We start from the raw sequence: 24,640 nt of genomic DNA, 5'->3' as shown, positions 1-24,640 counted from the left end.
ATTTTTCTCGGGCACATTTTTGACTTGGTCTGTTCCACTTCTCTGTAATTTTCAACAACTAGTTTTCTTTTATCGTCCATGGTAATGCATTTATTCCACCTCTGCTGGTTGGGTTCTGTTTCCATTGAATCTCCGTCTGCCACAGTGGGGTCCAGTTCAGTATTTTCTACACCACTAGCGTCTGTCTGAGCTTCAGGATCTTCTTCGATAGTTCCAATTGAATATACTGAATATTCCAAATTCGAATCCTCTAGGGGGGCTCCTCAGATTCAATAACATGGATACTGGGAGCTTGCTCATTCTCTGGTTGAGGCCTTTTTTCAACTCCCTCTATTTCCTTCGAACAGGTCGTCTTCTTGCCTCCATTTGCACAAACTGAATGTGATTTCGGCAGGGGTGGTGGAGATTTCAAGTTTCTAAAAGGTTTTTAGCTGCATTTGATTTTAGAGTTCTTTGCGCAGGCTTGTTTTTTTAGATTTTTTATTTTTCCAGCATTCCTGGCTTTTTTGACTGTTGACTTTTTGCTCTTTTTTTCAAAGATGATGTTGTTTTCCCTTGTCAACGCGGCCTTCTGTTTCGGCGGTTCGTTCTTCTGGGCATCTGAATCCAATGTTATTCAGCGGTCTGAGTCATCTTTTTCGGGAGCCTCAACAAGGGGGTGCACCTTTTGTAGGCTGGTCGTCAGTTACCTGCCCATGTTCTTCACAGGTTTCAGGTTCAGTCCTCGTTAATTCGGAATCTTGCTGAGCTTCTAGGGACTCCTTACTCGAGGGGTTATTTTCGCAGACTGTCGTCTGGGGGTTTCTCGTGATTGACACTGGGTACTGTTGAGCGACAGGCGGATTGTTTCTTTTGAGTCCTTCTCCGTCAACAGTCTTTGGCTCTTTTTGGGTAACAGCACTGTGAGACCCTGGTGGTGCTTGTTAGGTAGTTTTGCATTGAACAAGACGCAAAGCCATTTTTGTGATTCCAGTACCAATTCCATGAGCGTAATTTTGCCCACCTCCTCCTCCTCCCACATTTTCGCAACTTAAAACACTTGTGTATAGGTGCATTATAAATGCCATTTCATATCATATATCCCTTGGCAGATCACATAGGCGGTTTTGCTATTGCGAGGATTGCTCGGCTTCTCTATTTAGTCGAGCTTGGACAGCCGTAGTAAATGGTTCTAAGTAGGTGAGTTTTGAATGTATCATTGCTAGAAGTGTGGCCTAGTCTTTATAATTCTCATTCATTGTTTCATACAGTTGAATGAACGGTGCAAGAGGGATGGATAAGGCAGACATTATGGAACCCTGGAGTTGAGACGTACGATTTTTGTTTCCCGAGGCAACTGGCAGGGACGCATTTGGTGAAACTGCTGACTCGTAAAGGACGATACAGTAGAGTTAGATGATGAAGCAGTTCGCACTGCTATTTGTGAACCTTCTCCTCCTCTAAGGTGTGGTGCCAGGTAACTTTGTTTTTGTTTATATAGTCATCACCTTGTAGAGCTCAACTTGGAGACCAGCTCATCTCCCTCCTGTCTATTAATTCGGATCTCTCATGGAGGTTTGGGCGAGCAGTTTCAGGGGATCTGGGTGATAATAGCGCCATTCTACTTTGTTCACACTGAGCTTGTGCAGCAGAGATCCCCCTTTGTGCTTTCTGATCCAAATTATCTTGAGTAGCTGCAATGTCTTTTGATAACTGCAGCACCAACGGTGAAGTGGAGGGTGCACCGTTCCCATCCACTTTAAGGAATTCTCTTGTGTTTCCATTTGCCTATTGGGACTCAGTGCGAAGCTCCTGTTCTGTCAGTTTAGCGTTTGCCCCACCATCCATGGGTGGGTCAATTGCGGTTAGCTTGCTTCCTCCCTCATCGTTCAGTGAGCTTTCTTCAGGTTGGGTAAACCATTTATTTTCAACTAGGAGTATTTTGTGGTCGATCAAGTCTGCTAGCACTCGATTTGGCACCTTTTCATACAGATCTACCTGCATTTGCGTTAACACCTTTTCACACACATTAAGGCTAGCAGTCTTGGAGTCTGGCGGTTTCCTTGACTGATTAACCTCATTCACTTCTAATCCCGGGTCCTATTCGGATTCTGACATCCATCGAGTGGAGGCCAGGGCCAGAAGTTTTAACTGGCTTCTCGTGCGTGAGCCCAGCGGCCAATCGAGGGTGTGTTTTTTTTTTTTTTTTTATTTATTTTTTTTTTTTTAATTTAAATATATTTTTCATGGGGTAAATTCACTCGTTTTCCCACTATCTGTGGCTGGAACCAGGTTTCCAAGGCTCCACACTGGGTCGGTTCAAAGGCAAGCCTGCAGTCGAGCCCTTTGATGCGTGTGACAAATTCCTTCGACGGACTCTGTAGTTTCAAAGCAAGATCAAGGGGTGGGTGGCGTTAACAGACTCCTGATATAAGGGACCAGACACACGTTTTCCCCCACGTACACGTCCTCCTACCCTTCAGTCCTGGGTTGTAGGCATCCTTAGCTCTTGGTTCAGTAGCTTCACCAAATGCCCAGCACGACACAATGCTGATCAATAAATGGAGGTGGGCTGGAGTGGCTAAGAGCAGTAGGGCAATACTGCCTGGACTGCACAGACTGCTACGCTATGCCGCCCCGCGGGTAGCTGGTTTTTTTCATCAAGGGTCTGCCTCCAGGTTTCGGGGGGGCGGGGGGGACGGACTTCACAGCCAGAAGAGAACAGAGTAGCCACACAGACTGCCCCTCTACTCTATTGATTTCTTTGCTTACTGTGAACACCCATTTTAATGTTACTATTCGCGGGGTCAGGAAGTCCTGCCCAAGTGTCAAAAAAGCCTTACCTGGCCTGCGCCCAACCCAGATGTTTTTTCACTTCACTTGGAGCAACGGACAACACCAGCCAATGAACATTCGAGTTGCATATTAATGCTGCGTGCACATTCCCTGATCGCCCAGCTGGACTAAAGAACTTTCCAATTGTGAATGGTGAGTACATGGACAGTGTTTTCCAGCACTCTTGAAGTTATTATTTTTTTTTTTATTGCACGCACCTTGTTATATTAATTTGATCTGCAACCATTGGCTGGTTAGGAGTTGAGGGGCTACGGCAGTCTCCTCACCGGATAACATGCTATCTTACAACTTGCAGCATGAAAGAAAACAAGCCAAGAGCATAGCGCTTCCATCATGTGTTGTCAGTGGGTTGCCACCTTTGTTTGAATCAAAAGCCTGACTTGAAGCACTGCCCCTAATTTGAGAAGGCGCAGCCTTTTTTTTATTTGAAATCTGTAGTACAATAACATGGGGATAGAAAAAAATCATGCTTGTAATTTTTTTAACGTTCCATATTCGTTTTAAAAGCAATCTGCATTATTCAAATACAAAATAATTGGTAAGACTGACAATTACATTTCACTGACTTATATAACCTACATTTTTTTTCTCCCTGGAGCAATGAAAATCTGACCTGATTCTGACAAAATTGGATCCAGTGACTTTCCAACTGCTCATGAATTAACCAACTTGGCCCATCTTGCCAGATGAATAAATGACACTGATCATTTATTTTCTGAAAATGTTATTCGGTTTAAAAACAGCTGTAAATACCTTCTTTCTAGAAGCTTTATTTTAAGCTTTGGACTCTAGTGAATAATTGGACTACCTCAGTTCATTAAGAACCTGCAGCACAGATCTAGCTGCAGGTTTCGCATACATCACTACAGCAGGCACATGAACCCACCAAGCAAACATTCAAAAATAAAGTTGCATGGCTAAAAGGGAAGCAAGATTCTCTGGCCATTTTATAAAGCGCACGCCAATACAAGAATGGTCTGTTGCAATTTTTAGAAGCATAGACTTCACTGACTTGTGGCTTTTTTTTTTTTTGTGGTTTTTTTTTTTTTGTTCCTCCTAGCCTTTTCCAGAAACTGGTCTGTTATTAAATATTATAGATATCACGCTCCCTTTCACAACAGTGAAGTTTAAGTTTCCCAATGAAATGCGGATCCACAAGTAGCAGGCTTGACATTTGATGTGGGCATAGAGACCATGCATGCAGGGAAGATGGTTTAGCGGGTTTAATGCTCGCTCCTGCGATCTGTGTGCGAATTGAATCGCACAAGTTGAATCCCCACAAGGCCAACTCAGCCTTTAATGCTTCCAAGGTTAACAAATGAGTATCAATTTCAGTTGGGTGATATTGTATGTAAATACGTCCTATGCAAAGCGCTTTGGTGAAGTGCTAAATAGTCCATTACCTAGATAGCAACTAATAAACTGTGAATAATAATAGTGTAAATCTCACTTAAAGTTGATTAGCTTTATAGTGCTGGAGAGAGGGGACTACAGTCGAAGAATGCCGAAAACATTGTGAAGTCGTCCCATAACGTGGCTGACCCCGCTCATCAAGCACTGGCTGGTCAAACAGCGGTTTGCATTCTGGGACTTGTAGTTTAGCTTTTCTGAAATGTTTGTACCAAATCGGCATGAGCTTAGTAGCAAACACTGAGTGACCACATGTCGGCTTCTTTCCCTCCACGGTCTCCTTATTGCATTTGGTAGTTGTGAAGCAGAGATGTATATGAATAGATGTTGCCTGCTATTTGCATTATTGAAAACAGGCATCCAGCATGCTGTCTTGCATATCTGTAAATGAAATGTGCAGTACTGAAAAAAATTGTTTTGCTTTCAAACAAGCAGGCAGCTTCGTGGACCCTTTCTTTCATGAATGAACCAAATAGCTTGGGAGACCTGTTGTCTGTGCTTGCCTTTAAAATGTATATGGGCTATGAAAAATAAAAGCCCCTATGTTGCTGCTTTACATGAAGAGTTGGAGCTTTGCGCATGAAAGGGTCACTTGAGGTGCACTTGCCCCATAACCCATTTTACATTAATTGATGCCACCGGGCGGCTGTTATCTGACAACAGAGCTGATAATCACAGTTCGCAGGAACTCTGCAGGAGGCTCCTTCAGCTATGGCTGACACACCTTAAAACCCAGCTGCTCTCAAAATATTGTCAGTCCTAGTTGTCAGTGCGCACTCACTGTTACTGATGTCCGCAGCCAGCCGCTCTGAGTGAGACTGACTCCTGCGAGACAATAGATTCCTCTAATGGACTTGTGAAAGTGAGGCACGGCACAGTACCTAATCCACCACACTAGCGTGAGATGGGGGTTTAGATTCTATTAAAGACGAGGAGGCGAAATGTTATGCATAACAATCTTTAATCTGACATCACAGCAGCAAAGAAGAAAAAAAAAAAGAAAAACACTTTGTATAAAACTTTTTTGAAGAAGAACTCATCACAGTTCCAATAATGTAATATAAAACATCCCAATCCAAAATGGAGGACAGGTCATGCCCTCCATAGAGCCTGTTCCATAAATATCCCTTTCTCTAACACCAACTCCTCTTTCTGATGCTGATCCTTCTTGGAAGTTCACAGTAGAAATCATCCGCGTAGCACGAGGAGTGATGATCCCAATGAAAACAGGCGAAACTTGAACTCTTCTGCAAACAGCACTTGAACCGATCTCCTCTCAAACAGGATCCCTCACCCGAAATCTGAAATAACCAAACAACGTGCGGGTAGGCTAATAGTCACCTCCTTGTCTTTAATAGAATCTAAACCCCCATCTCACGCTAGTGTTGGGGATTAGGTATTCTATGGCAAGACAGGAGGCTCCTATTATGCAAGTTCAAAGCCCATGCAGACATCAACAGCTTACGTGAGCAATGTGTTTATGATAAAACGTTTTGAAAGTTGACTCTCTTGACCAATCAGCTGCTTTAAGAATCTGTTCTAGACTGCCGCCCAAGAAAGTGGCTTTTGAGGCCATAGCACCCCTAACCGAATGGGGACCAAAAGAGGAAGTGTCAAACCCTCCTCCCGCATAACCCACCTAATCCATCTGGCCAAAGTGGAAGGGGATACTGGTTTATGGGGCTTCCTATAGGAAATCAGCAGCTGAGAGGTATTTGGAGGTCGCAGACTCTGTTTTTAACTCAAAACATTTCAAACATGCGATAATACACAATTTACTGTCTTCTGGGAAGGCTGGATAGGATATTGAAGAAAGTTCGCCGTGAAACAAAAAAGGTAACCCCTTGAGGAGTAAACATTCTATTGTCCACATCTAAAGCTCTGATATCAGACACTCTCTTAATAGAACCAGGCACAGCAACATTGCTAGCTTGGAAAATAACTGCTGAAAAGACAGATCCTCATTAGGGGGCCAGGCTTGGAAGAGATCTAATACCATATTAACATCCCAAAGGACCGAATACTTAGGCTTTGGAGGGACCTTAATACAAATAGATTTAAGGGCTCTTGGCGCTAAAAAATGTCTACCTACAGGTTCCCCTTTTACCAAAAGGTGTCCCGCTGAAATAGCAGACCGAAAGCCATTAATGGTTCTATAAGCTTTGCCTTCTTAAAATTAACCACCTCTACAGGAGGGGCAGAAATGTGATTGAGGTGCCTAACCACACAACAGCTAACCCAGTGGTTCCAAGCTGAAGAGTATCCCAACTTGGTAGAGGGGGCCCAAGAGTCCCTGATGACTGACACAGAGTCCTGCGAAAGTTCTCGGAAGCACCAGGAAGAGCTGAAATCTTCCAAGCCATAAGGGAGGGGTGCCCCTGAAGGACCAGCTCGTGAGGAAAACCTCCCGGGCTCGTTAGCAACTGTGGATGAAGGGGAAGAAGACGAGGAATGTCTACCGACAAATCTAGGAGAGCTGGGAACCAAACTTGGGAAGGCCAAAAGGGGTTTAGTATCACTAGCGTGACTTCTTGTCTGCAAACCTGAACCAATACCCTGGCTATCATTGCAAAAGGAGGGAAGGCGTACAACCTCTGACCTGACCAATCCTGTAGGAACACATCGGTAGCTAGAGTGCCAGGATCTGGTCTCCAACTGAAGAACCTGGGCACCTGACAGTTTAGCCTCGAGGCAAACCGATTCACTGCAAACGGACTTCATAGAGATTCCATCTTGGCAAAGAGGCTCCTGTCTAACATCCAGTCGCTCCTGTCCTGAAGGTGTCTGGAGTTCCAATCCGCCACCTCATTGCTGATCCCCGGAAGGTATTCTGCCTTTATCACAATATTGCGGTCGAGGCAAAAATGCCAAAATTCCCTTGCCAGATCCGCTAGTACTTTGGACCTGGTCCCTCCCAAATGATTGACATATCTCACTGCCGAGACATTGTCCATGCGGAGGAGGACACAATTCCCCTGTTCCTTGAGGAAGCTTCGGACTGCAAAGGACCCCGCTAACAATTCCAGACAGTTGATATGGAGCTCTTTCTCCTTCTCGGACCATTTACCCCCTGTGGAAACCTGACCAAGCCTCGCTCCCTAACCCGTTCGGCTGGCATCGGACTCCAGAACTACATCCGGAGAGGGACCAGAAATTGCTTTCCCATTCCAGGCATCCATGTGCCTGAGCCACCAAAGGAGCTCCAACCTGGCTTCTGGAGACAGCAACACCATCTGAGAGTAAGAAAGAAATCTCCGCAGATGTCGAGCTTTCAGACGTTGCAACGCTCTGTAGTGGAGGGGGGCTGGGAAAATAGCTTGGATGGATGCTGACAACATCCCCATTATTCTGGCCAACAATCTGAGAGAAATGTTGTCCTTCTTGAGGATAACCCGAATCTCTTTCCTTATCTCGGTTAACCTGCTGTCTGGGAGGGGAAGGATGCAATGCTTTGAATCTATATCGAAGCCCAGAAACTGGATACATTGCGTAGGCTTCGATATGGACTTTTTGACATTTAACACAAACCCCAGGCTCTGAAGAAGGGTCACCGTAAATTCCAGATAAGAGCGCAGATTCGGAGAGTTCTGGGCTAACGGGAGCATGTCGTCGAGATATATAATGATTTGGATCCCCTTGGACCTGAGAAGAGCCATCACAGGATTCATCAACTTGGTGAAGCACCATGGGGCTGAAGACAGGCCAAACGGGAGGGAGGCAAATTGCCAAACTCGACCCCCCCCCCCACCCCCCCTCATCCCCACCACTGAAACTGGAGAAACTCTTGGTGTGGAGGGAGGGAACACAGGAACCACTAGGTAAGCATCCTTGAGATCCAACTTGACCATCCAGTCTGCCGGAAGAAGGGTGTCCCTGAGAAGATGGATTCCCTCCATATTGAAGTGGTGGTATACTACAAAGGAATTGAGGGCCTTTAGGTTTATCACTGGGCGAAACCCCTGATCTGGTTTCAGAACTAGAAAAATGGTACTCAGAAACTGAGAGGCCGTGTAAGAGGCCGGGACTACCGCTCCCTTGGAGATGAGGTCCTTGACCTCTGCATCTATTAGAGACTGTTTTACCTCGTCGAAAACCAATGGATGGGGAACTGATAACTGGCAAGGAGGGGATTAAAACTCTATGCAATAACCTTGGACTGTCTGTAACACCCAGGGGTCTGATGTGAGGGACTCCCACTGCAGGAGGAACCTGGCCAGTCTGCTCCCTAGATCTCTGTGGGAAAACACTTGAGAAAGTACCTGATGCTCCTCTGGAGCTCCTGGTACCTCTTCCTCCACGTCCTCTCCAACCCGCATTTTGCTGAGGGGGAAAAATTGGTTATTCGCTCCCCGAGTAGAGGAGGAATTATGTGCGCCTCGGGAGGCAAACTGACGGGGACGGGAATGGCCCTGGGAGAACAGGCCAGAAGAGCGGGCTCTACCTCGTCCGGCCTTCTGGAAAAACGTACGCGCAAACATCTTTTTAATGTTGGCCTGAGCTTTATCCAAAGCTGTAAAAGTATGCACATACGCTGAAAGGTCTTTCACAAAACTATCCCCAAACAAGTTTCCTTGAGCGGAAGGCCCTGCTTCCCTTTCTGACATATCCGCTAATTTTGAATCTAGTCTCATAATCAAAGACTTTGGAGATCGAGGCATTCGCATTGCCGAGCAGGCAGACAGTCCTCTGGATCCAACCCCTTAAAACATTCATATCAACAGGGGAATTGGAGGACGCAGCCTCCTCAGCCATCTCAAAGATTTGTGTTACTGGACCCAAAACATCTAACAGCTTATCCTGGCAGTTACGCCAGGCCTAATCAACCCCCTTTCTGGGGTCTTTACCCTTTTGAGCAAGAAACGCCGCCATAGGCTGATCTATTTCGGAGTACAAGCCACCTTGTCCTGAAGGACAGGCCTAGGGCATTCAGACCTCAACTTACTGCCGTCTCCCTTGGGTAAAGGACGCCTGATCCAATATTCTAAGAATGAAGCAATCTCCTGAGAAGGGTGCCACTCTGCAGATCTAGGGTGCAATATGAGGGCAGGGTCAAAAAATGGAACACCATTAACATCGAGCACAGGACCTTCTTGTGTAGGGGCAGGAGCCACCTTTCTTTTGCGTCTCTTAGGGGGCGAATCTGAATCCTCGGAGGTATCTGAGGTGGAAATAGGAATAGGGGATACTGCCGCAGGAAGCTGCGTGTACTATGGCCAAGGGGTCGAGGAGAGGGGTTGCTGAGACTCATCCCACTTGCGTTTCTGACCTCTGCTAGGGGAAGACTCGTGGGTCGTGACAGGGCAAGGACTGAGTTGTCCTGAAGTATGTTTAGTTTTCCTGATACATTTTTTTAGGGGTCTGAGGCTTGACAGAGGGTCCAGCAACCTGAGAGGGGTGAAAAACAGTGATGCGGTTGATCAATCTATCAAACGCTGAAGCTAGTGTATCATTGAGACCAGACAAAGCTGAATCCAGGGAAGACTGGATTGCTTGTGCTACAGACGGTTGCTGACTAGACTGGTCTACTATATTATCATTTTTTCTTTGAAGGACGCACTTGAGTGCAGGCATCCGCCGAACTCGGAGACATATTTTTATCCATGACCAACTTTAGTCAATATATTGTGCCACCAAAGGAGTGTCAACTTCCACCAAAAACAAAAGAAGCCGAGCAGGCTGGCCAACAGGTGCACTATAATCAAATGAGCCGAGCAGGATATTAAAAAACTTTTTATATTTAAATACACCCTAACAGGGCGACAGAATTGGTGGCAGCCGAGCAGGCTATGAATACAAACACACCCTAGCAGGGCAACAGGAATGGAGTCAGCCGAGCAGGCTATATAATTTGCAATGCACCAATGTGAATTCACCCTAGCAGGGTGAAACGGAGGGCAGCCGAGCAGGCTTGTTCCACATAAACCCTTAGCAAACAAAACACAGGCCTAGCCTGTTAGCACCTGGCCTCATACGCGAGCAGCGTATAATTATAAACACACACGCTACTCGTGTGAAGGAAAAAAAGAAGAAAGAAAAAGGTCAACTATGGACAATTATGGTGACGCGCGATGGTAAGAAGCTTAGCTTCTTTAACCTCCCGCGCGCGTCACAAATTAACATACAAACTGAGCGCCGGCTCAGGTGTAATAAAAAACAAACTTCCACCAAGGGAAACGAAGTTCACGCGTTGCCGCCTATTTTGAAAGGCAGGCGACGCGAGGCAAATGAAAAAAGAACACGGCGGGAGCGCCGTTTACAAGACCATTAATCTCACACAGAGAGCGGATGTTCCAAGCAGAGCGCAGCAACAATATAACGCTGTGACAGGGGTCAAGCGTTCCAAAAGGAACGCGCTAATTACATCACCGTCGCAGTGCAGACAACACTCTTTCTATCTGAAACAAAGTAACACTCTAAACTCCGTTTTATCAAACACTAAGGCAAGAACTAGGAGGAGTGACTTAGCTGTGGCGTCAGCAGCAAAGAAAGAGGAGTTGGTGTTAGAGAAAGCAACATTTATGGAACTGGCTCTATGCCCATTGGTTACACTGAGGGCATGACCTGTCCTCCATTTTGGATTGGGATGTTTTATATTACATTATTGGAACTGTGATTTTCTTCTTCAAAAAAGGTTTATACAAATGTATTTATTTATTTTTTCTTCTTTGCTGCTGTGATGTCAGAGTAAAGATTGTTATGCATAATAGGAGCCTCCTGTCTTGCCATAGAATTTGGTCACATCCAGGTAGGATTTGGTCAAATTGAGGTAGTGAGGAAAGAAGCGGTTTGTCTTGAGGTCCAGCTCCGGTTGAGCCCCGGGGCTCTGTCGACCTAGCTATATTCGCTCTGGTGACCGGTACGCAAGATGTGCAACTAGGCTAACATTTCGGGGGAGGGCACTAACCCTTCAAATGTTGCGAGTGGGGCTAACTACAGAGACCGTGGGGGAGGGGCAAACTTACTTGTGTGGAGGCATTTAACTTTACAAATTCTAATGTGACTATTCTAGTGCAGCTTCAATGTTGCAAGCAGTTAACTCTCCTTCACATCTGAAACCACACACTTAACAGCTGCTGTGAGAGGAGCTGGCTTCTGCCCCCACCCTTCCAATCCCTCCCCTGGCAATACAGGTGCTAACAATTAAATGCTTTATTGCTGGGTCCTTCTTAACTGTGCAGCCGCGGGCACTGTTTGTATGTGCCCTGTCCTGTCATGCCATGGCTCTGTAGGTCAGCCAGGTCAAGTCAACATAACCCAACATTTCAGGGTGGTGGCTAAAGCCTGGTGTGCCCAATGGTCATTGTGGCACTGAGGTACGCAGCACCACCACTCAGCTAATTGGGCTTCACCACCCTTTGAAATTCTGGGCTGTCCAGAACTTCAGAGCAACTAAGATTGCCAGCTTTGTTTGAAGCAAAAACTGGACCTAAAGCCAAGCTCACATTTTCGAAGCCCCTCACCTTGACGCATTCCCTTCATAGATTCATAAATTGGTGTTTTAACTATGTTTTTAACTCACCTATATTCGTTTTATTAAAAAAAACATTCTGCATTATTCAAATTGAAATAATTATGTAAGGCTGAAATGACATTTCACAAAATTATATACTATACATTTTTTACCTTGGAACAATAAATAGCTGAGCCGATTCTGACAAAAATTGGGCCAATTATGTCAAGCCAGATCTGGCTACAATTGAAATAAAAATCTCTGACATTACTGCTATTTGCGGCATGCACAAAACGCTGCCCTTGCCCTACTAAAAAGGGTGGGTATACTTTATAATAACATTTATATTGTATGTTTGTGTTTTGCTACGTGATGTGTAAAGTTGACAATAACTGTCACATCAGTAAATTATAAAATAACACAGGCACACATACTTGAGCCAATTTCTTTTAACCATCTAGAAAAGAATGTAACATTTCTAACTTATAATCATCACTTTTAATTAATTTCATCTGGGTAAATCTAAATATATATGTATATACACTTGTCCCCTATTTGATGCAAAAACTGGGTTTATATAGTTCAAATTAGATGTGCCACAGATGAGGCACAGAAGGATAAACTGATTTGTCAAGGATCACACACTTTAGTTAAAAGATGAAGCTAGGATTTGAGACCAGTCTGTCACTTTGGGACTTGACCTCCTATTGTTCGTGCGAGATAGGAACCTTTCCCTCACTGAGCTGATGAAACTGTGCATTGCACAGGTTCAATTCCAGGGAGGGGATCCAAGCTTTACAGCTTTACTCCCCTGGCCCCAATGAGACGGCTATGCACACCAGACATCTGTAGTTCTCTCTCCCAGGAGAAAGTCTTCAAAACCTCAAGTCCCTGGGCCAATCCTGGAGTAGTACAAGGATAGTAAGCCAGACAAAGAGACACACCACCAAGGGAGACCTGGGAGAGGAAGGGAATCCTTCCAACGGGAGAAGGGTGGCAAACTCACTGCCAGCAGCTTCCACCGATGGAGGAAGAAAAATACTCTAAGCATGAACTCAATAATGGGAAAACTACAGGAGAAATGGATGCCCAATAGTGGCAAGATACTCACAGGGGCAGACAACCGTGGGGTAAACCAAGGGGGCAGTCCTATTTTAGACCAACAGAACATGATTTCAGAGACAGAAAACAAATGAGAAGTCCACAAAAATATGGTACTGATGAGGGCTCATCTCATTCCTCAGAGGCAAAGATGCTAGACTGCTCTAAAACTGAGGGGAAGGTAGTGAAAGTTGAGAAAAAACACACTGCAGCCCTGCAAGTTTTACAGAATGCAGAGTCCACGCCCTCATCAAATCATTCCCAAGACTATGCGACACACTGACTGGATAGAAGTCCTTTGAGATTCTGGGTCTTATATTTCAGTATTTGAATGCAGCCACAAGGCACTGCTGAAGCGTACAACTGCACATAGAACTGCACCAATAAATACATCCACAGGGCAGATCTAGCAGATAATTAAGTGCATTTTGTAACCATTCAGCTAGAAGGTGAACGTCCAATGAGATTGAAGCTTTGTTTTGGCCACAATTACATATCCAATATAAATGACTTTTGGCATTTCAAGATTGGCAACCATTGTATGTGAGACGAGCACCAAGATGTGAGGATGTAGTGATACCTGCCTTTTCAAAAGAAGTTAGTGGGAAATTAGTATACAAATATGTACAAGAGTCCGCAGCGCTGGCAGCAGTGCAAATGTTTAGGAATCATGTAGGGCATGATCTGGAATGTCCAGCTCATGTGATTCCAGTGTCAAAACAACCCCACCTAGGAGGCAGTATTTGCCACAAGCAATGGCACACATACAAACCATAGTGGACCAATTAATACACCAAGGGGTAATTATAAAGCAAGCAAACACACATAACATCCCGGTTTTGCCAGTTTTAAAAACAGATGGTACTTAATGTTTTATTGTGGATTATGGAATTTTAAATGCACATTGTAAGGCAGAGGCAGCCCAAAATCAGCACATCTCGGGACGTCTAGCCAATTTACACTGATGCAAATATAAAACAAACTTTCATCTAGGTCTATGGATATTTTACACAACCGTTAGGTGTGGAAAGCCAGAAATTCACTGCATTTACTTATAAGGGAACGCACTTCAATTCACTAGAATAATGCAGGGGTATAAACATTCACCCAGCACGTTCTCAAGAGTCATACAGAGTTTACTGGCAGACATTCTTAACTGTTGGCAATATGTAGACAACGTTTACATCACCCATGAGAATCTCAACAAACGCTTGGAACAAGTAGACTTGGTCATTCACACATTGGCTGCAAAAGGGTACTTGAGTAACTTCAAATAAAAGACTAGCTCATCGTAATGTTACCTTCTTAGGCTTTACACTTCCAGATGAGGGCAGAGGCTTGTCAGCAGATATTCTTGAAGTGTGCCAGAATACGACCTCCTGATACACTTAGGCAATTGCAGGTCATTTTAGGGCTTTTGAATTTTGGCTGATCTTATGTGTCCAATTTTGTTGAACTAGTGAAACCATTATATGCTTTGATAAAACCAAATTTCAATGCAGCCCATTGGTTGCCAGAGTACACTCGCATTGTGCCCTATGTGTACTCATTAGTGACTCCAATTGGTTATTTGCAAAACAGAAACACAGAAAAGGATTTAGAAATCAATCTGTTGGCGGGAGATAATGCTTTCACATGCACAGTCTGTAATTTAGGGCAGACTAAACCAATTGCTTATACATCACATATGTATTCCACACCTGGATTAAGATTACACCCGAGGTGAAAATGATCTCTTCAGTTCAGATAATCATTCAGAAAGAAAGGCCCCTGGCGGCGGATAGAACTATACACATAAATACACCCTTAGTTAACTCGAGGCTGCCACAAGAGCTAGCGTGCCCAACGCAAAAGCATTACACACTAGATGGATTCAATGGTCAGCATCTCAACATGCTCCAGATGTAAAATATAATTCTAAAACAGAATTGCAAAGACGAGTGGTTTGAATTGCACAATGGCCCCAGAGCCAGACGCCTCCTTGCCTGCTATCCCATTGTTTGATTATTTCCAAGTAATTTACTGTGATGGCTCCACAACACCAGCTGTTGGCACACATTCGAAATATGAAGCTGCATGTGCAGCCATAGTAGGACATTTTACACATGAGGAGAAATGTATAAATACTGATATTGCAAAAGGGCACCTGGCAGACATGACCGCCCAGACTGCTGAATCTCATGGATTGTTGCTTGCATTGCGCCAAGCTGACTCAGAGAAGCCCACACAAGTGGTCTCATATTCAGATTACGTTGTCGGGGCTTATAACACTGATTGGTGGATTCAAAATGACTTTTAGAGACATCGGGCATAAAACTGCCGCTTCCAGGCAACTCTGGGAACACATTTGGGACCTTAAGAGTCACCCTTTGCTATGGGTGATGCACACAAGAGCACGTACAAAGGGTACATTCATTGCATTGGTGGACAAAGATGCCAAAGAGCTTACAGTGAGAAACTGTAGCAGCCATAACTCGCTCAGCAACTGCAATGGATGAGGAAATAAAAGAAGCTTGTTTTGGTATTTCACCCTCGCCAAAAGGCTTCCCAAGTAATTACATTTATGACATTGAGAGTAATAAAGGAGTCCATAGCAAAGACGACTGTGGACCACAGCAAAAAACCTAAAGGAGCTCTTTTAAGAACGGCAACCTCACCTTTTGAGATTCAACATCTGGATCACATTGGCCCAATACCAGAAATAAATTAGCTCAACTATATTCTAGTAATTGTGGATTCTTGCACTAGGTTCACGTGGATGATTCCTCAGAAGACAGCAGACTGCAAATCAATCATTCAGGCACTCTGGGGTGTAGTAGCCATGACAGCAACTCAAACGTTCCATGCTGACAATGGTCCAGCTTTCGCAGGGGGGAGCTGAGAGAGGCATTGGAGGCTTGGGGATCAGAGCTGCACTTTTCCCATCCCTTTCACCTCAGACAAATGGGTTTATTGAAGGGGCCAACCATTCCCTAAATATGTGTCTGACTGGGTAGACCATGTACCTCTAGTGTTCAGAAATGTAAACAATTTATCATGCCAGTTTTTATGCTATGGTAAAACTCCATCTGAACTCTTTGTTTGGGAGAAACGTTTATGCCTGATCTGCACACTCTTCCCCAACCCCCACACTAGGCAAGAGCAACTGCTGGCGACACGCTGCTGAAGGAATCCCTCCAGGTGGAAGCTGCTGAGGCCAGTTCTGAGACCACTCTCAAAGCAGGAGAGTGGGCCCTTCCTATTGACCGGCAGTACAAGTAATCGGATTGAAGTTTCCAGAACTGCTGTCCTGCCCGCAATAACACCCAAGCGAGGCCCAAGACAAGTCTGTGTGGATCACCCGAAACCTGCTCCAGGTGCTTACCGTGATGTTTCCATGCAATCATCTTCTTCCAGTTGAGGAGCCTGAAGAAGAAGAAGAGATGGAGATCTGACAAATGATGATGATTGGCGTGCAAGATGATGAAGAATATGCCGCACTTGACTACAACTCCACAATTCAGGGAAGTACTGCAGGTCTGCCAATTTGGAAACTGAAAGCCTTTTCGGTTGCTAAAGTAATGAAAGCATTCTTTTGGACAGACTTTCTAAAACAGTGTTCTAAAATGATGGCAGCATATTTCCTTCTACTGTGGCTGAGCCTCACTGTGTTTCTCATCTCACTAACTTCTGGGCACTTTTTGAGCAAGGTTTCCACTCCACCTGTAAGCAAAGAAGTTATTCTAAAGCCTTTAAGTTCTTCACACATGTTAGAGAAAAGAGAGCTTCAGTAGCCAGGAACTCCAGCCTCCATACAAATGTTTTCTCTAACCATGGGTCACGTGTGGGTGCCATCATTTAAAACCTTCAATGGCCCAGCCAAGCAGATGCCAGTTCACACTTGTTCTGTGATTGATGAATCTGGACTGTTTGCAACCAGTAATCCTGTGTCCAGAACATGTAGAGAACTGTTAAGGACTAGGCTCCAACATTTGCACAAAATGCTTTGTTTGATGCTTTTGATGATACTGAAGACCTCCATGAGATGGGGTCCCATGTATGTTATGTGATATATTACAATGCCTTTTTGTTTGTCAAACGTGAGCCCATCCTGTGGCCCAAATACACTTTCTGGGAATTCCAAGCACAGTTCCCATATAGTTCACTTAAGCCATACCAAGTGGGGGATTACAAGCTTGAAAATCAGTATAAGCTCCACCTAGAGCCAAATGATGCACAGCACATGTATATTGCAGATTCAGTCATCTTTGACAGAGAATACTTTTCAAAAATGACTGAACAAATATGGCAGGAAACTGTCCCTCTTTGGTCCACTTGGGGTCAGCAAATCAAAGGTGTTCACACATAAGACATGGCATGTACATTCCCACATGTGATGTATTTTTTTTAATTCTATGCAGTTCCAGACCATTTGCAGTAATAGGAACTTGAGCTTCTACCCTGACTGGAAGAGTGAATAAGTTGAGTTCTGGAGTGCGTCCTATAGATAGGAAAAGGCACGCAATGGCAGCAAGCATATTGGCTATGTATCAAGGAGTCCTGTGGGCGGTTCAAGCAAATGAATGCAATAAAAGATCAGGAACAAGTGTGGGCCAATATAGGGCTTGGAATTCCCATAACACATCCCGACCCAAGCTATATCAATAGGTAAACTGTGCCAAGGAATGATTTCACACTATCACCTGAGTGAGGTGGTACAATCTCTAGATAATTTTATAAAAGAAGAGAACTAGACAGCTATCATGCAGACAGCCGCTGTTCTGAGGCGCAGAATACCTTGTGACTAGAGACCGGCATCAGTAACAGGTAGAACTTGCACTTGGTCACAAGCGATAATGCAAATCATGCAGACTGAAAGTGAGGCAGTGCAAGCTGGACTCCATGCATCAGATTCTAATGATCGAACTGCAAGAGCAGGGTTTCTTTGTGTTAAGCGATGTCATTACAGATTTGGTAGGATTGGATCAAAATTACCTGTCGATCATTAAAAGCGACCAAGAAGCAGCAGTAAGTCTTTCTGTTGTAGCAGACTTCTTGGACACTCTTAGCAGATGGGTCCCTGATTGGAATGTGATTTTATGGCCAGAACAAATAAATGCACTCAACGTTTCCAGGGTTGCAATATGCCAGGAAATATCGGGCTCTACCTTCTTGTTGCTTAGTGTGCTTACAAGCGGTTTTGTAGCATCATCTGCCTGGGTATCGAGATTGACTTATTGGATTTTGCATGGTGTTTTAAATATTACTCTTCAAACTACACCTTCGCTGGTTTGTCAGGAACTGCATTCCTGGGGTGATGTGCACTTAATTAATGGATACAACTGATTTTTTATTGAACATAAATGAAATTGTTTGTCTATCCTCAGAATGTATTTTGTTTTCTATGGATGTATGTAGCCTGTACACCTCGATTCCCCACCAGGAGGGAATTGAGGCAGTAGAGTGGTTACTATTACAGTCTGTGAATGTAGAATGTGATCCACAGTTGGTGATTGAGTTTATTACGATTATTTTACACAACAGTTACTTTAGGTACCAAGACTCATATTTTGCACAAATTTCTGGAACATCAATGGGGTCAGCGATAGCCCCTGCATATGCTAATATCTACATGTACTGGTTTGAAAAACAATTTATACTAGACAATGTTGAATGGTCCAGTAAGATAATTGTTTGGAAAAGGTACATCGACAACATTTTTGGTGTGTGGTGTGGCTCCAAAGGTGAACTCGAAGTGTTTTTTGAGTATTTAAATACTGTTCATTCACGGATAAAATTTACTTTGGAAATTGGTGACCCCAAGTTACACTTTTTGGACGTTCAGTTAGAAATTGTTAATAATCAGGTCAAAACATCACTCTTTCATAAACCAACTGATGTTAATAATTTATTGCATTTTGCGAGTTTTCATCCAAAGCCAATGATGGCTAGTCTGCCATATAGTCAGATATTGCGAATTAAGAGAATTGTTATGGATACTGATGAATTTAAAGTTGAATGTGAGTCGCTCTCTAAAAAATTCTCTGAAAGAGGGTATCCAGTACAACTTTTGAATGAGGCCCAGAACACAGCGCTCCCGATTACAAGGGAGCAATTGCTTACACCTAAGGTGAAGAAGGAGTCTGATGCAATTTTGCATATTTCCAAATTCTCTCGACAAAGTTGGCATGTTAAAAGAATCATACATAAACACTGGTCGATTCTCCATCATGATCCTACACTTCTGGGATTGTTTCCATCTCCACCAATGATGGTGTATAGAAGAGGTAGGAACCTGAGAGATAGGGTTGTGAGAGCCGAAAGAGGCCCGAAGGAAATTCAGATGACATTGGTGACTAAAAAAAAGGGAACATTTCCTTGTCTGTCGTGTAGTCATTGTAACAATGTGACTAAAGGAGAATACATTCTTCACCCGCAGACGGGCAAAAAAATCACTCTTAGAGATTTTGCCACATGCAGATCCACAGGGGTGATTTACAGCATTAAGTGCCCGTGTGGATTAATGTATATTGGACAGACAGCCAGATCCGCACGTGAAAGATGGACTGAACATACATCTCAAATACGGTGTAAAAATGAGAAATCTTCAGTTGCTAGGCATTTTAATATGTCTAGACATACTATTGCACAATTGAGGTTTAATGTTTTGGAAGTGGTGAAGAAACCACCCAGAGGAGGTGACTTTTTGAGAATATTAGCTCAGAGAGAGATGTTTTGGATTGACCTCTTGGGGACTTTATCTCCAAGAGGGCTCAATGAAAAGTTCTCTTTGAATTGTTTTGTGTAGGTGTCGAGGTATGGTTGGTGAATGGTTTAAGTCGTTCATAATGCATACATTTATATGTGTTTGAGGTCACATGGAGTGATTTGTGTTTTCCGGGTGTTACATACTGGTTGTTCCATTAGAGGTGTATGGAAGAGTAGTTATTGGGTTTGTGTAATGAGTACATAACTAGTTTACTTGGTTATTTCTGAATTTGCCGCGTAGTTCATAATGCATACATTGATATGAGTTTGAGGTCACATGGAGGTATTTGTGTTTTCCGGGTGTTACATACTGGTTGTTCCATTAGAGGTGTATGGAATAGTAGTTATTGGGTTTGGGTAATTAGTACATAACTAGTTTACTTGGTTATTTCTGAATTTGCCGCGTATTTAAGTATGGTTGATGGACAGCAATAGTTTTAAGGCACTTATTTATTATTTTTTGAATTTTTTCAAAAATGCGCTTTTTCTTCTATGTCTATCTCCTTTTTAAATACACACACATTTATCTTTGGTGTCTTTTTTATTTTGTTTGATTTACTCACTCAGTACCTGTGTGCTTAGTTAGCATTACCTGTGTATTTGGCAGGTTGCAGGGAGCTTTGTGCATTCTTTTAGTATTCAGTGCCGGCGGGTCACGTGACTTTATCATGTGACTACCGGGAAACAGTATAAAATGAGCCAGGAAGTGTGGTGTGGGTTGGGATCTGTTACGTGTGAATTGGAGAGGAGCCGTTGAATCTGAGGTGAAGAGGTGCGCTTCTGGAAGTAAGTTTAAGCTGTGTGGATGTGTTTATATTTATTTATGTTTGTTTTGGAAAGGTGGTGTTAGTTTGTAAATGGTATATTTTGTGTTTGTTTTTTAGTTGCATTATACATTTCTATAATCAGCAGGATGCTTTACATTAGATGCGGGGTACTGGAAGTCCTGCATTTGGATTGGATTGGCTATTGATTTGCCTTAGGTAAATAATATATGTTGGAAGAGTTGCACAATTTAAATTTTGGGTTTTCTTTGAGGATTTGGGCTTTTTAACTTTCTGTGTTAAGTTGATGTGTTGGCACAAAGATGAGGTGGTGGCACAAGGTTGTGGATTTTGGTGATCGTTGAGCTGCACAGATTAGTTGCCAATGAGTAATAGGTGTTTTTTGAACTAGTTGTTTAGTCATTAAGGTTTGGTGATTTAACTACGTGTAATTGGAGCTGATAGATATGCTTTGGTATTCCAGAGTTCGGCAATCACATTTCACTTGTTGAGGACGGCAGGAGTATTCGCAGGGATCCTGGTTCTGTGTACGTCGTGCACAGACAGATGCACAGACAGAGACTCTATTTTCTTTGACAACATTCCCACTGTGAGGTACATACGAATACGTTTTTTAGGTTTTAATGCATTTTGAGATTTACATTTGGAGCCATACCAGTTGTACCACTGTGAATATACAACCACTTGTGTATGTTATGTAGAATTGTGGTTGGATTTATGTGTACATAATTATTTAATGTATTCTCTTTATTTAATGTGTTTAGTTTGTCCAAACTTTTAATGATATGTGAGATGTCCTCTAATTGTGTATATATATCTATACTTGCAGATATTTTTGCTCCTGAAGAAGGGGATAGTCCCCGAAACGCGTAGAGCTTGAAGCTGCAGTTCAAAATTGGGAGCTTATTTCTTTGTCTGGTTTGATTTGTTTTTCATGCTGGCCATATTGGAAGTCAGTTGATACCTTTTTTCTGTACCTTTATGAAGATATTTTGTTACCTATGTTCTAAATTGACAATTCTTTCTATATATAAAAGTGCAAATGTTATGAAATTCGACTGATTTATTTCAGCTTGTAAGGTGTGCAGGGGACGGGAGTGTCTTTAAGTTTAGACACTTTTTGTTTTATGTTTAACACATGCTCCAGTGTCAGGGCGTGTATTCCTCCCCAGCACCCAGAATTGTAATAAAATCTCTCTAAATAGTTAACTAGTTTTTGAGTAATTAGGTGTGCTCTGATAGATACTTCTTTTTGTAATGTGCACTTAATTAATGACTCATGGATTAGGGAGGACTTTGTAGTGCCTTATTCACATGCCTGAGTTTCACCTTCAAATCCTGAAATAACACTACTCATTACGTGAATGCCAAGGTTCCACTCGCAAAGTGTGTATACATGCGGCACCAGTAAATTGCACTGAAGGTACACTCCATGTTAAACCAATTGCATTTTTCCACAGTCAATTACATAGCTTGTCAAATGGTTTGTATTTTTAACAATTCAATGACACCTGTTGTAATGTTAGAATTGGGGTACCATCCTTAGTTACAGTAAGTACACAAGTTAAATGTTGTGGGTTTATTTTTACTCCACCCAGGCCATCGCAATTCAAAATTCCTACCCTGGCCATGCCTAAAGTTAAGACCCTTACAGTTTCCAAAATTGAGCTTGCATTTGGCATGCCTGCAAAACATGCATCTAAGAGTGCGCAGCAGTGAGGAATCTTGTCTTGAAGCACACTCTGCAATGGTAAACAGATTGCATCACTCCTAGCCTGTGAAGATGCGATGCAAGAGGCCATGCACTCGTCAGCTCACAGTTAACTGGCATGAATACTGTTTTCTCTGCGGTCACTGTTTGCCACAAAAAGCCTGCAAAAAGCCCTGACCACGCTCAATGCTTTCATTAGAACACTGACTTATTCGCCACTTGGTTCACTGTGTGGACTGCTGCTAATTCTTGGACTTTCTTTTTTTATGCTGCTGTAGACACTGAATCATGAATGTTCGCTACATGAAGAGCCTTGAAGCAACCCGTTTTCGGTTCAAAGTTAAAATGCAGACGCCTGGAGTACCGACAATGCACAAATTCAAAAGCCCTTTATCTTTTCATTGATCAGGAACAAGTTGAGGGTGTCGACCATTACCCGATGCATGCTGTGTTCCTAGCAGTGGTATCTCGTCAAGAACGTGGGGGTCCGAATCTCGCCATCCAGAATTGCGTTGTAGCAAGCTCGGCTCTCCAAGACTCTTGTCAGTGCACAGAGACGTGTGTGGCATCCAGAGATTGTTCCCGCAAGTGTTCAATTTTGATTTTATTGAAACCCCTCCAGCTGCTACAGCTCACCATGGGATTGTGTCGGGGAAATTGTCCTTTTCGTCCTCTGAGCAATCATTTCCAGATGTCTCCCGTGAAACCAACACAGCAGCAAGTGGAACAAATGGGTCCCCAGTCGCAAAGCTTGATTCAAGCCAGACACGAGATGACCCCAGCTTTGCCCTCTCACCCCCACCCCCTGCTGCGGCCTACCTACAGAATAAATGTCTTAGCTATGTCAAGTAATAGAAATTGGAATTGATTTAAATACCTCACCTTTAAATACATGTATTCATTTATGCTTTTAGTAGCCAAAACCTCTGTGTGATGCATTTATTCACTTGATTTTTATTAGCACCAACAATCTGTTTCTAAGCGCTCGTGTGCACTATGCAACTCATTTACTTGTATATGCAGTACCTATTAATCACCATTGCTCATGCTTTCTTTTTTGCCACCAATATAGGCGGCATGTGCTGCATGTATAGCTCCTAGACGTTTTCGATGGAGGCTTCAAGGTGCTACAGATCTCTGATCTATTACAACTGTCTTGAACAGGGTGACATGAACTCAGAATAACGGCTTTCATAGCTCGTATAACCTGTAGCCCTGAAATGTATTAATGGAGCAGGCACCTTAAGATTGACTTTAACATTAGGCATACAACGTGTACTGTTATTTTGCATTGCATTACATCAGCCCTGTAAACTAAATACTTAAGCACCAGGGCTTTAGTGGCAAAGCGTTCGTAAGTCCTGCAGCTCTGCCAACGAGCTTCTAATGGATTGTTTCTCATCCTAACGTACAAAACTGATGGTAAACTTTGTGGCTTTTGACTCATTGTTCACAGAAAGTTTGCTGTAAAATGCACCATTTTAACCCATCATTTAATAAATGTTCTCAAGGTGCGAACCCCCCTCGAACTCCTCTTGCTTGGTTTGGGTTCCCTCGCTATACTCGGTCGCTTGCGCATATTCATGAAAAATGTTTACGCCCCTCCAATAAAAAAAACCACCATCCGCCACTGCTTCTGATCTTCCAAAAATCTGGCACAAAGGAGTGTAGGAACAGGGTTTCCCTATATCTACCATCACTCATTTGGGCTGGCATCTGCCAGCCCACCAACACCATTAGGGTGTTTAAAATAATAGTTTTGGCAGCCAGCCAATCGGGGATTCTCCATAAATCGCCAATTCCACACCAACCCCCACCCACCCCTCCCGGGGCACCCCACAATGTGTATAGTGGCCTGCCCATGGCTATGAACGGGTCTAGAGTAGTTCAAGCCACTATAGAGGGTGGCATCTTGGGCTCACCAAGAACACAGGTGTGTACAAAGGACATTTTAGGCCTGCCTAATGATTCTACTGTACAAAGTAAGCCCCTAAAACCAAATGGTTGCAGATAGAACTAAAAAAAAACATTATTACCCCAATGGCTAAAATGGAGGTTAATTGGCCTACTAATGCAGTAACTCGGATTTCACCCTTGGTGAAGCCAAAAGAAAATATTATCTGGCACCAACCTAACCCCCTAAAACCAATGTAGGGTGAAATAATCATCCTAGCACTCTAAGGAGGCGTAAGAAGCATCCCTGGTCCAGAAAGCCTTATGGTTGATCCAGGACCTTCTACTCTTAAGGAGTGAAAAGGGGTTGTAGTTGCAGGGAAACTTCAGCAGAAGTCACTCCGGCCGCTGAAATGGGGTGAAAAATGCAAAAAGAGTAGGGTTCTGTAAGGAACATTTGTGGCAAAAGTTAAGACAGACGCAAGTGATCATAGTTCAAGGGTGTTTATTAAACAGTATAAATGTGAGAAAAACGCCTAATCTAAACCTAAATCTAAGATGAGAGCAAGCTACAACCATCAAATAATAATAAAGCAGTCCTAGTGGTGTCTTGTCAAAATAAAGGGCCTATACTAAAAGAAACCTATTGCCAATCCTTATCACTAAGTTCTAAAACTGTGTGGGATAGTGTTCACAAGAAAATAATAA

General features: G+C 43.4%; 1 protein-coding gene and 1 long non-coding RNA gene across 5 annotated transcripts in view; both read left to right on the top strand.

Moving 5' to 3' along the window:
• The window catches only part of LOC138580893 (uncharacterized), a 28,331-nt gene extending 4,770 nt beyond the window's left edge, over positions 1-23,561 (top strand). Inside the window, exon 2 of the long non-coding RNA XR_011304362.1 lies at positions 22,318-23,561. This is a non-coding gene — a long non-coding RNA (uncharacterized lncRNA). The remainder of the gene's footprint in view (positions 1-22,317) is intronic.
• Positions 1-24,640, top strand: part of LOC138580892 (up-regulator of cell proliferation-like) — a 1,164,421-nt gene that overhangs the window by 758,917 nt on the left and 380,864 nt on the right. The gene's annotated exons all lie outside the window — the stretch shown is intronic.

This window comes from Ambystoma mexicanum, chromosome 3p (assembly GCF_040938575.1).
Source record: "Ambystoma mexicanum isolate Mex_15411 chromosome 3p, UKY_AmexF1_1, whole genome shotgun sequence".
Lineage (NCBI taxonomy): Eukaryota > Metazoa > Chordata > Amphibia > Caudata > Ambystomatidae > Ambystoma > Ambystoma mexicanum.
The sequence above is the reverse complement of the archived record's forward strand: the minus strand, read 5'-3'. Positions and strand labels throughout refer to the sequence as shown.